This window comes from Silurus meridionalis, chromosome 25 (genome assembly GCF_014805685.1).
Source record: "Silurus meridionalis isolate SWU-2019-XX chromosome 25, ASM1480568v1, whole genome shotgun sequence".
Classification (NCBI taxonomy): domain Eukaryota; kingdom Metazoa; phylum Chordata; class Actinopteri; order Siluriformes; family Siluridae; genus Silurus; species Silurus meridionalis.
The window spans coordinates 1,347,501-1,357,500 of NC_060908.1; the positions used below are offsets into that span (position 1 = coordinate 1,347,501).

Genomic DNA, 10,000 nt, shown 5'->3' on the forward strand with positions numbered 1-10,000 from the left:
TCAGGGCACTCCTTTTTTATTTTATTTTTTTTATTTTTCTAAATAGTATTGTTTAAAAAAAAGATTCTTCAAAATTATTCTGAATAGGTGCTTTCCCAGGGTCTAATTTTATTCTTTTTTTTTTTAGCATGATGTAGTATATTTATTATAGAATTATTGGATAAAAAGACTGACATATCAACGACTGTGAAATTCGACTGTGAATTAAAATTAATTCAGATCAGACAAAATCGTGTAAATGATACAAGTGTAAGAATAAATTGCATATAAGCTTTCACAAAAAACAAAGGAACGAACAGACGAGGGTTCTGGATATAAAAAAGAAGCGGTAGTGTTTAGCTTTGATGATCATGATGATGATGATGATGATGATGATGATGATGATGATGATGATGGTGGTCAAAGCCTTCAAGACATGTGCTACTGCTAAACGAGCTGTTACATAACTAAGTGGTTGATTCTCTATCGTAAATGTCCTGACTATTAAAAAGGACAAAACTAAAATTTGGATGTCTGGGCAGAGCGACACATCCTTCAGATCACCGATTGATCCAAAGCTTCTTTTTTTCTTTTCTTTTTTGCAATTTTTGGGAGGCAACCTAACAATTTTATCGAATTAAATATTTAAAATTTTCGACAAAATCCTTGATATCAGCTATACATGCTCACTACATAGGGTACAACATATAAGTGGTGGAGGACATATACGGAGTAGGGCCAAATGTTTGTGGACACCTGACTGTGTGCTTCTTTTTGAACATCTCATTCCATATTTAGTCCCTGTTATAATAAGCTCCACTCTTCTGGGAAGATGTTCCACTAGATTTTGGAGTGTGATTGTGGAGGTTCATTCACAGCCACAGAGCTTGGGTACAGTCAGCGGTCAGAGCTCAATAGCAGGAGATCCAACCCATGTGAAGCAGATCTTCATGGAGCTGCATTTGTGCACAGGTGCATCGTCATGCTGGAACAGGTTTGGGTCTCCTTGTTCAATTAAAGGTAAAATTTCATGCTCCCGCCTCAATAGACCTCCTATACAATTGTGTTCCTCCAGTTTGGGGAAGAACCACATATGGGTAGAAAAGTCAGGTGACCCAATACTTTTAGATCCCCACACTGAACTGATTTCAGAACACGGATAAATTTTGCTTTGTCGCCACCTGGTGGTTGTAAGTTTTAAAGTCAGCTTCAGATATCTGATCTGAAATTTTGTACATTTTTTGTTTTTAAAATGAAATGTTTTTTGCACTTTAAGCTATTTATGCGGCCTGGAACTGATGCTTGTGCTTCTCGTGTGAGCATTCTCTTTTTTTTTGCTCTTTTTACTTTATTTTTTCTTTCTTTCTTTCTTTCTTTTTAATTTTTTTTGCCTCTTTGTTACTTTATTTTATGAAAGAAAAGAAAGAAATATGCTAAATATAATACGACACACTTGATGATGGTCCCTGTTCACTGTATAGAAGTAAGTGCTTCTGGTGATTTGTGTCCAATAAAGTCATTATTATTTCAAAAATTTACATACATAGAAATGATAAAATAATAGACATATAAATGTATTTCATTCTTTAGATTCGTGTTGAGGTAATTGTATAAAAATATGAAAGCTACGCTTTATGTTCCAGCTCAAGAGCTGACTGTATATATTTCTAGCCAAAAACCTTTAAAGAGATAAAGATTTAAATAGTTAATATTAATATCTGATTAATGTCTGATTAACGTCTGATTTCAGGAGTCTAATAGGAATTTATCCGATATTACTCGGTATGTTTTTAAAGGTCGATCACTGCCATAACTGCCATTTTTGTATTTATTTTGTGTTGTTGGATGGGCACACGTCCACTTTTCAGCATTTTAATAAAAATGTTGATTGAAAATTTTTCCCCCTTTCTTTTTTCTATTATTTATTGTTTATACCACATGGAAAATAATGATTGGAATAATAATAATTTAGAAACACTTAGTCTTATGGGTTTTTGGGAGACACGTGTGTGTGTTCCTTTTGTTTGTAAATATATAAATGTCCAGATGTTTTACTTTATTTTTATTGGAAAATCCTCGCTCAGCATAAATAACAGCTTTACACACTCTTAGCATTCGGACACTTCATTTCTCCAAACATTCAGCTGAAATTAGTGAAGGCGCTGATTGAAAGTCGATAAGGGGAGTTTAAGAGGCTGTTTGAGTTGAAGAAGATGTTTGAGGAGGGGGATAAGATGCTGGATTTTAGATAGATTTCTGATCGGAAGGTCATGAGTTCAAATCCCATCACCACCAAGCTGCCACAGCTGGGCCCTTGAGCAAGGCCCTTAAGGTGAAAGAAAGAAAGGTGCCTGTCACATCTACTTTTGAAATCTTTCACAAACTGTGGGTGAGTTCTTTTAATGTCTTGGGCCTCATCATGCTCATTGTGAAGCATGGTGGTGGAAGCTTTAGGCTCTGGAAAGGTGATGCTTTTCATTAGCAGGGACCAGAGGGTGGTGAGAGATCAGATTCGGGGCTGTCAAAGAAGAAAACCCTGTTCTTGTCTTTAAGAGATGTGCATGGAGCTTCACGTTCTATGAGGGAAGGACAACAAATTCAGTGAGTAAATGCTGCTGAATCCTGGAGAATATCAGGATCAGGATGTACAAAGCTGATCTAATGTTCTTCCTGAACATTTCCAGACATTAAAAATATCCATTTGAAATTCAGATGAACAGAAAGAAATGGGGAAATGTTCAACAAGGGGGGTGAATGCTTATGCGGCGCTATTAGGCTTATCCAAGCCGAGAGACCTGCTGCAGTTTAATATCTCTCATACACACACTGATTATCTTCCCACAACCACTTCCTCCACTTCCTGTTTTCCAGTCCAGCCTCTCTTTCTCTTTCTCTTTCTCTCTCATTTACATGCACCATCTTCCTTCTATTCTGTTTTCTGTGCACAGTTACTCCTCCTTCTCTACTGTTGTGACTAACGGATTCCCTTCTTACTCTGCACACACACACACACACACACACACACACACACACACACACACACATGAACAATCCCTCCTTTTTATTTCCCAGCAGCCCCTGCGATAGGCTGAGCTGCTCTATATAAAGATTCAAAAAGGGAAAAGGAGGGGTACGGTGCAGCAGGGACCGGGAAAGACGGAGACGGAGAGAGAGAGAGAGAGAGGTTAGTATATACACACACACACACACACACACACACACACACACACACACAGAGGAGAGAGATTAGACAGAGAAGGCATTAGGACAGGATCTTGATGTGGTTCAGAATAAAACACAGACTGGACTCTCTATCTTCAGTAATAGAACGAGAGGCTGCACTGGTGTGTTGTTTATCCAGGAAGTATGGGAGAAAGGCAAGGGATAAAAAAGAGAATGGTGTGTTTTGACAGCTGAGGTTGCCGGTTCACTGCCCATGGAGCGTATAAGGTTATGGGAAGGAGCTCAGAATAAAAGTGAGATCAGCGTGAGTGTGTACGCAGCTTGTTGTTACACTTTGATTTATTCATGGCTCTTGTTCAGGCTGAAAATGTTCATAACAGAAGCAGACAGAATCTCTGCAGAAGCTTACGATCAGATAGAACAAACTGTGTTTGTAAATCATCAGTGTAAACAAGGCCAGCTCGGTTTCTTTCCACATAGATGTCACACACACACACACACACACACACACACACACACACACACACACACACACACACAGAGTGTTAAAAGTGCTTCACTGTTGCTGGGCAATACATCAAACCACCGAGCTTTGAAGAAGTGACGGAGTGCTGGAGTGATGGTGGTGTGTTGGTATGGTGGAGTAACGGTGTGTTGGTGTTGAGGAGTTGTAGAGAGACAGTGGGTGGATTGATGGTGCAGTGCTGTGGTGAAGTGGTTGAAAGGTGGAGTGATGGCGTGAGGGTGCGGTAGTTTGGTAGTGTGGTAAAGTGGTTGAAAGGTGGTGTGGGAAAGTGATGGTGCAGTAGTGTGGAAAAGTGGTGTGGTGGGATAGCAGAGTGTTTGAGAGGTGGTGTGGTAGGGTAGTGGAACGGCTGAGAGGTGGTGTGGTGGGGTAGTGGAATAGCTGAGGTGGTGTGGTGGGATAGTGGAATGGCTGAGAGGTGGTGAGGTGGTGTGGTGGGGTAGCGGAGGGTTTGAGAGGTGGTGTGGTGGGGTAGTGGAATAGCTGAGAGGTGGTGTGGTGGGATAGCGGAGTGTTTGAGAGGTGGTGTGATGGGGTAGTGGAATAGCTGAGGGGTGGTGTGTTGGGATAGTGGAGTGTTTGAGAGGTGGTGTGATGGGGTAGTGGAATGGCTGAGAGGTGGTGAGGTGGTGTGGTGGGGTAGCGGAGGTTGGAGAGGTGGTGTGGTGGGGTAGTGGAATGGCTGAGAGGTGATGTGGTGGGGTAGCGGAGGGTTTGAGGTTGTGTGGTGGGGTAGTGGAGGGTTTGAGGTTGTGTGGTGGGGTAGTGAACGTGGTAATGTATTAGTGTGATGGCGTAGTGGAATGGTGCTATGGAGAAAGGTTTGTGGAGTGATGATGTGGTAGTGTGGTGGAGAAACTGAGTGATGGTGTGGTGGAGTAACAGTGTTGTGGAGTGATGGAAAGGTGAAGTGCTGGAGTGGTAGAGTGACAGTATTATGGACTGTCGCAGGAGAGGAGAAGCTTTATTTAGATGAAGTGAGGAGAAAGTGGCATCAGTGACCGGATTCACACTGTACCCCGTCCAAGTGTATGAGCATATGAGTGTTTATTACATGTGATCATTTTGGGGAAAAAACTGTTTTGTAGCATGACTGTATTATCCAGTGTGTTACAGACACACACACACACACACACACACACACACACACACAGCAGTTTTACAGATTTGCATAAATTAGAAAAAGGTTGTGGGAGTTTGTATGTAAATAAAAAGGGGCAGATTTGATAAACATCCAAACGACTGTGTGACATTTGGGTTTTGTTTTTAGGGAGAGCGCTTACAGCTCCTCACCTCATTACAGCTATATTTACTACTGTTATTTTTTTCAAAATATTTAATGATATTAAAGGACATTATCCCTTTTTTATCTTTCTTAATTTCTTTTTTTATTCTAAAAAGTAATTTGTTATCTTCATTCATTCACTCATCTGCTTTTCACCTAATTTCTATCTATCTATCTATCTATCTATCTATCTATCTATCTATCTATCTATCTATCTATCTATCTATCTATCTATCTATCCATCCATCCATCCATCCATCCATCCATCCATCCATCTAGCTTTCTTTCTTTCTTTCTTTCTTTCTTTCTTTCTTTCTTTCTTTCTTTCTTTCTTTCTTTCACTTTCGTTTTCCATTGTTGTTCAACTGAAACACAGTTTTATTCTTTTACTGTCATTAGTATTCCATTAAGGTGCAGTCAGATGGAGTCTCCTCTCTCTCTCTCTCTCTCTCTCTCTCTCTCTCTCTCTCTCTCTCTCTCTCTTTCTCTCTTTCTCATTTTAAATTGTTAACATACAATATTTCCAAAGCATCTATAGAAAAATATGGGGAATAAATTATAAGAAAAAAGCAAAATCTAAATAGATTAGACTAAATGGAGACAGGACATAATTGCTATTGAACAACTGTACATAAATATAACAGCTACAATAATTATGTAGTATTTTAAATTAGATATTTAGGAAATAAGATGTACATGATACTGCCAAAAGTTTGTGGACACCTGACTGTAAGATTGGTGTGTGTTTTTTTGAACATCAAGTTCCACATGTAGTCCCCTGTTATAATAACTTCAATTCTTTGGAGATTTGTGGAGATTTATTCAGCTACAAGTGTGTTCCTAAAGTCAGATAGGTAAGGAGGTCTGGGGTGCAGTCAGTGTTCAATTTCTTCTTAAAGGTCTTCAGTAGAGCTCTATAGCAGGAGATCTTCCACCCCAAACCATGTAAAGCTTCTTCATGGAGCTGGCTTTGTGCACAGGTGCATCATCATGCTGGAACAGGTTCCTGAGATCAAGATTGTCACACACACACACACACACACACACACACACACACACACACACACACACACACACACACACACACACACACTCTGAATTAGTAAGTTAGTGACTGATTAATTCTCCACATGGTCCTGCCCTGAGGATGATGATGAAGATGATGAAGGGTGTAAGGCGAGTACCGCAGCTGTGATCACATTTATTAAAAGCCTTTCTAAATTTGAATATGGCTCAGTCAGCAGTCTGGGGGTGAAGGGTGTGTGTGAGGGGGTTTAATATTTCCTGCTCTCTCTCACACACACACACACACACACACACACACACACACACACACACACACACACACAAACACACACACACGTACATGCTTTCTCAAGCCACTGTGTGTGTGTCCGAACTCAATAGCCAAAAGTTGTCTATTTATAAAAGAAGCTAATAAAAAGAGTCAGGTTTCCTTCACGTCCCTCAGGTTTCCTCCAGAGATAATGCTGGTGGTTTGATACACTAAACCGCCCCAGGTGTGAGGGGGTGTGTGTCTTGTCTGGGGTGTTCCCACCTCATTTTCAGCATTCCCGGGACACCCTGAGCACGTTACTGATGATGATGATGATGATGATGATGAGGAAGGTGTAGGATTTAACACAGGGTTACAGTCACTTGTACTCGTTTAATTCCTTTCCATATTCTTTTTCTTTCTCACTTTTCTTGCTTTCTTACCTCCCACTTTCTTTTTCTTTCTTTCTTTCTTTCTTTCTTTCTTTCTTTCTTTCTTTTCTTTCTTTCTTTCTTTCTTTCTTTCTTTCTCTCACTTTCTCTCACTTTGCCTCCATTCTTTCTTACTTACTTATTTTATTCTTTTTTTTCTGTTTCCCTAGTTTTTGCTTATTTTTCTTTCTTGCTATAGAGTTTTGACCTCCTTCCTTCCTTCCTTCCTACACCCCCTTTTTCACAAACTGTGGGTGAAACCTCTGGTACGACGTAAACAATCGTTCGCTGCAGTCTCACTACTCATTCATTAATTTATTCATAGCAAGAAGTGGTATAACATGCTGACAGAAAAGAAATCATCAGCACAACGGTCACTTCTTTAATAGAGGAATGGGGGGATGATTTAAAAAAGTGACTGCGCATAAAGTACAGTAGCATTTTTAGCTACTTCGTTGATTCAGCTGCTTGTGAAGGGTAAATGTGAAAAGCCCAGATGTTTAAATACCTTCACAGTAATAAAGTGCTGTTCAATGATGTGGGTCATGATTTTGTGTAATTAAAAGTTGATGTAGAGCCGAATCAAAGCCTGAATGTGTCCCAATATGAAGTTTGGGTTTTAGTATCAGCGTCAGGTGTCATACAGATGGCAGGGTGCTCATGTATCACAGGTCCAGGGCACTCATGTAGTCACACAGCTGCAATACTGTGGAAGTTCAGTAAATTAAGTAATAAAACAGATGATGATGATGATGATGATGATGATGAGGAAACACTTTAATTGATTATTTGATAAATGCAATGTGCAAACTTGGGTTGGGGTTAAGCCCCACCTGTTCTCCATCACCCCAAGATATGCTTATGAAATACTTTAAATATGTATAATTTATTGAAATATAAGGTTCTAAATCAATAACATCAAATAGCATTAGGTTTCTCAAAAATAGAGAAAGTAAAATAAATGTACTTGCATTAATGAGTTCATTTTAGTTTGTGGTTGCTTTGAGTGCACGCAATCATAAATGAAGATGAATGAAGAACAAACAAATAATACATTTCTGCCTTCTATGTCACGTCACATCGACACGTGTCTGAGCGCGTGTTTTACACCGAAAACGTTTCACCCCTCATAGTTTTTCCAGCTGCGCCCCCAGGAAACAGGTGGAAACGTCACAGCTGTTTCGGATCAGAAGTGGGCGGGGTTTGTACAGTATATTTAACTAGAACGGGAGTTGCCGCCACTCAGTACGCGAAAATATCACGTAGAAAACATTCAAATCGAGGCTTTGCTGTCATTCCAATCATATACTGTGAAGTTCAGCACACATTTCAGAGAAACAACGTTTCCCCAGGACCAAAGCTCTACAATCAATTAACACACGGTATGAGCTATTTTACATTGATTTTTATTGTATCGATATCTACAACAAAATCGTGACCTTATCGACCTCGTACATGCATAAGATCATGATAAGAAACCTTCTAAAACATAAACCATGTTGATGAATAACACAATAGTTCATTATTAGTTAATACTGCATGAACTAAAGAGATAAGACAATATATATATATATATATATATATATATATATATATATATATATATATATATATATATATAACCAGAACCAACATGAACTGCAGCATTTTGAGCTACAGTAGCTGGCCTGGTCTTGGAGCACTTTTGATAGATTCTGACCACTGCAGACCAGGAACATCCCACAAGAGCTGTAGTTTTGGAGATGCTCTGACCCAGACGTCTAGACGTCACAATTTGTCAAACTCACTAAAATGCTTAAACTCACCCATTTTTCCTGCTTCTAACATCAACTTTGAGGAGAAAATGTTTTCTTGCTGCCTGAAAAATAAATCCACCCGCTAATAGGTGGTTATGCCTGATCAGAATATATATATATATATATATATATATATATATATATATATATATATATATATATATATATATATAAATTCAGTTTAGCATCTACCAGAAGTGCAAAAAAATAGCAATTGTGCAAACAGACAAGTGCAGATAAATATGCAAATATATGTACAGTATGTAATATTTTAGTGGATAAATGTACAGCAGATAACGAGTGAGTACACATTAAAATAAATATATACATATATGTATATGAGCATATATCTGAAGTTAGTGCAGGATGAGTCTAAGGCACAATTCAGTATGTGTAGAGAATGTGGAATATAAACATGTACAATATGGGATATGCACAATGTACGTACAAGTGTACAATACACAGTGTATGTACAGATGATATTTGGATATGGAGATAAGATATGTAATGAAGTATATACAGGATAAATGAATGGAGTTATTAAAAAAGAATAATGCTGTTATATTCAGAATAATTGCCCAGAATCATATAGAACGTACAGAGTGGAGCAGAAGCATGGAGTATGATGGCAGTAAAATCAGTGGAAATGTCAGTGAGCCATTAGGGTCATGGAGTAGCATGGAGTTCATCACAGTAGGGTGATGGTGGATGGAAAAAAGCTGGCTCTAAACCTGCTGGTTCTGGTGTGTATGTTCCTGCGTCTCTCTCTGGATGGAAGGAGGTTGAAAAGTTTCTGACTGGGATGCGATGAGTCCTTGATAATGTGGTGAGATGTATTTGGGTTTACCTGCTTGTACAGTATATGATAGTTGTTTTATTAACGAGGCGTGTACTGAAATTGTTTTTTAATATCAATGTTTAATATCGAGTTCCAAATGTGGGAGATAGAACTCAGTCCTGCGACACGTTCAGGACAAAATCTTCTTACATTTCTTGCTGAAACCCCATTCACCTACCAAGTGTGTGTGTGTGTGTGTGTGTGTGTGTGTGTGTGTGTGTGTGTCAGAGACAGAGGCATTAGCCACTGCAGTGTAAATGTCCTGTACACTAATAGAACTCCAGCTACACTCTGACACACCATCTGCTCCACTCGTCCATTACACACTAATGTATCTGTCCATCATTATGAAGGCTTCAAGCCATTGCACTTGCACCGTCACAGCCCCTGGTGCCCCTTAATACCCCGCCGGCCAGCTTCATGCTCCATACATGGCAAAACCTGAGCTTTCCAAAGCGAGCGCTGCTGATTCAGTAGCCGAGTGACATTTATAAAGAGAGGAGGGTCACTGAGAGGCACATAAATCTTGCAGCTTGTCTCCCCTGTCAGATTCTCGGTCTCTCCTCATAAATTAGATCATTAAAGGACGACAGCGTTAGCAGCGTCTGCCATTACGCCGCAAAAAGTGGCAAAACTCTTAACCAGAAAAACTTTACTGAAGAAAGTAGAGGCCGCAAGTTAGAAAC

General features: G+C 39.4%; 2 protein-coding genes across 7 annotated transcripts in view; both read left to right on the forward strand.

Annotated features, from left to right (window-relative positions):
- The window catches only part of gpsm1b (G protein signaling modulator 1b), a 25,458-nt gene extending 23,580 nt beyond the window's left edge, over positions 1–1,878 (forward strand). For all 3 annotated transcript variants that reach the window (XM_046838880.1, XM_046838878.1, XM_046838879.1), the window contains exon 14: positions 1–1,878. This exon is cut by the window's left edge and continues 415 nt beyond it. The gene's annotated coding sequence lies outside the window, so the exon portion shown is untranslated.
- The window catches only part of ak1 (adenylate kinase 1), a 20,683-nt gene that overhangs the window by 4,430 nt on the left and 6,253 nt on the right, over positions 1–10,000 (forward strand). Inside the window, exon 1 of one of the 4 annotated variants that reach the window (XM_046838884.1) lies at positions 3,051–3,163. The exons of 2 other annotated variants lie outside the window; for them this stretch is intronic. The gene's annotated coding sequence lies outside the window, so the exon portion shown is untranslated. Of the gene's footprint in view, positions 1–3,050; positions 3,164–7,931; positions 8,063–10,000 lie in introns of those variants that run through there. One more of the 4 variants, XM_046838885.1, reaches the window with a different exon arrangement.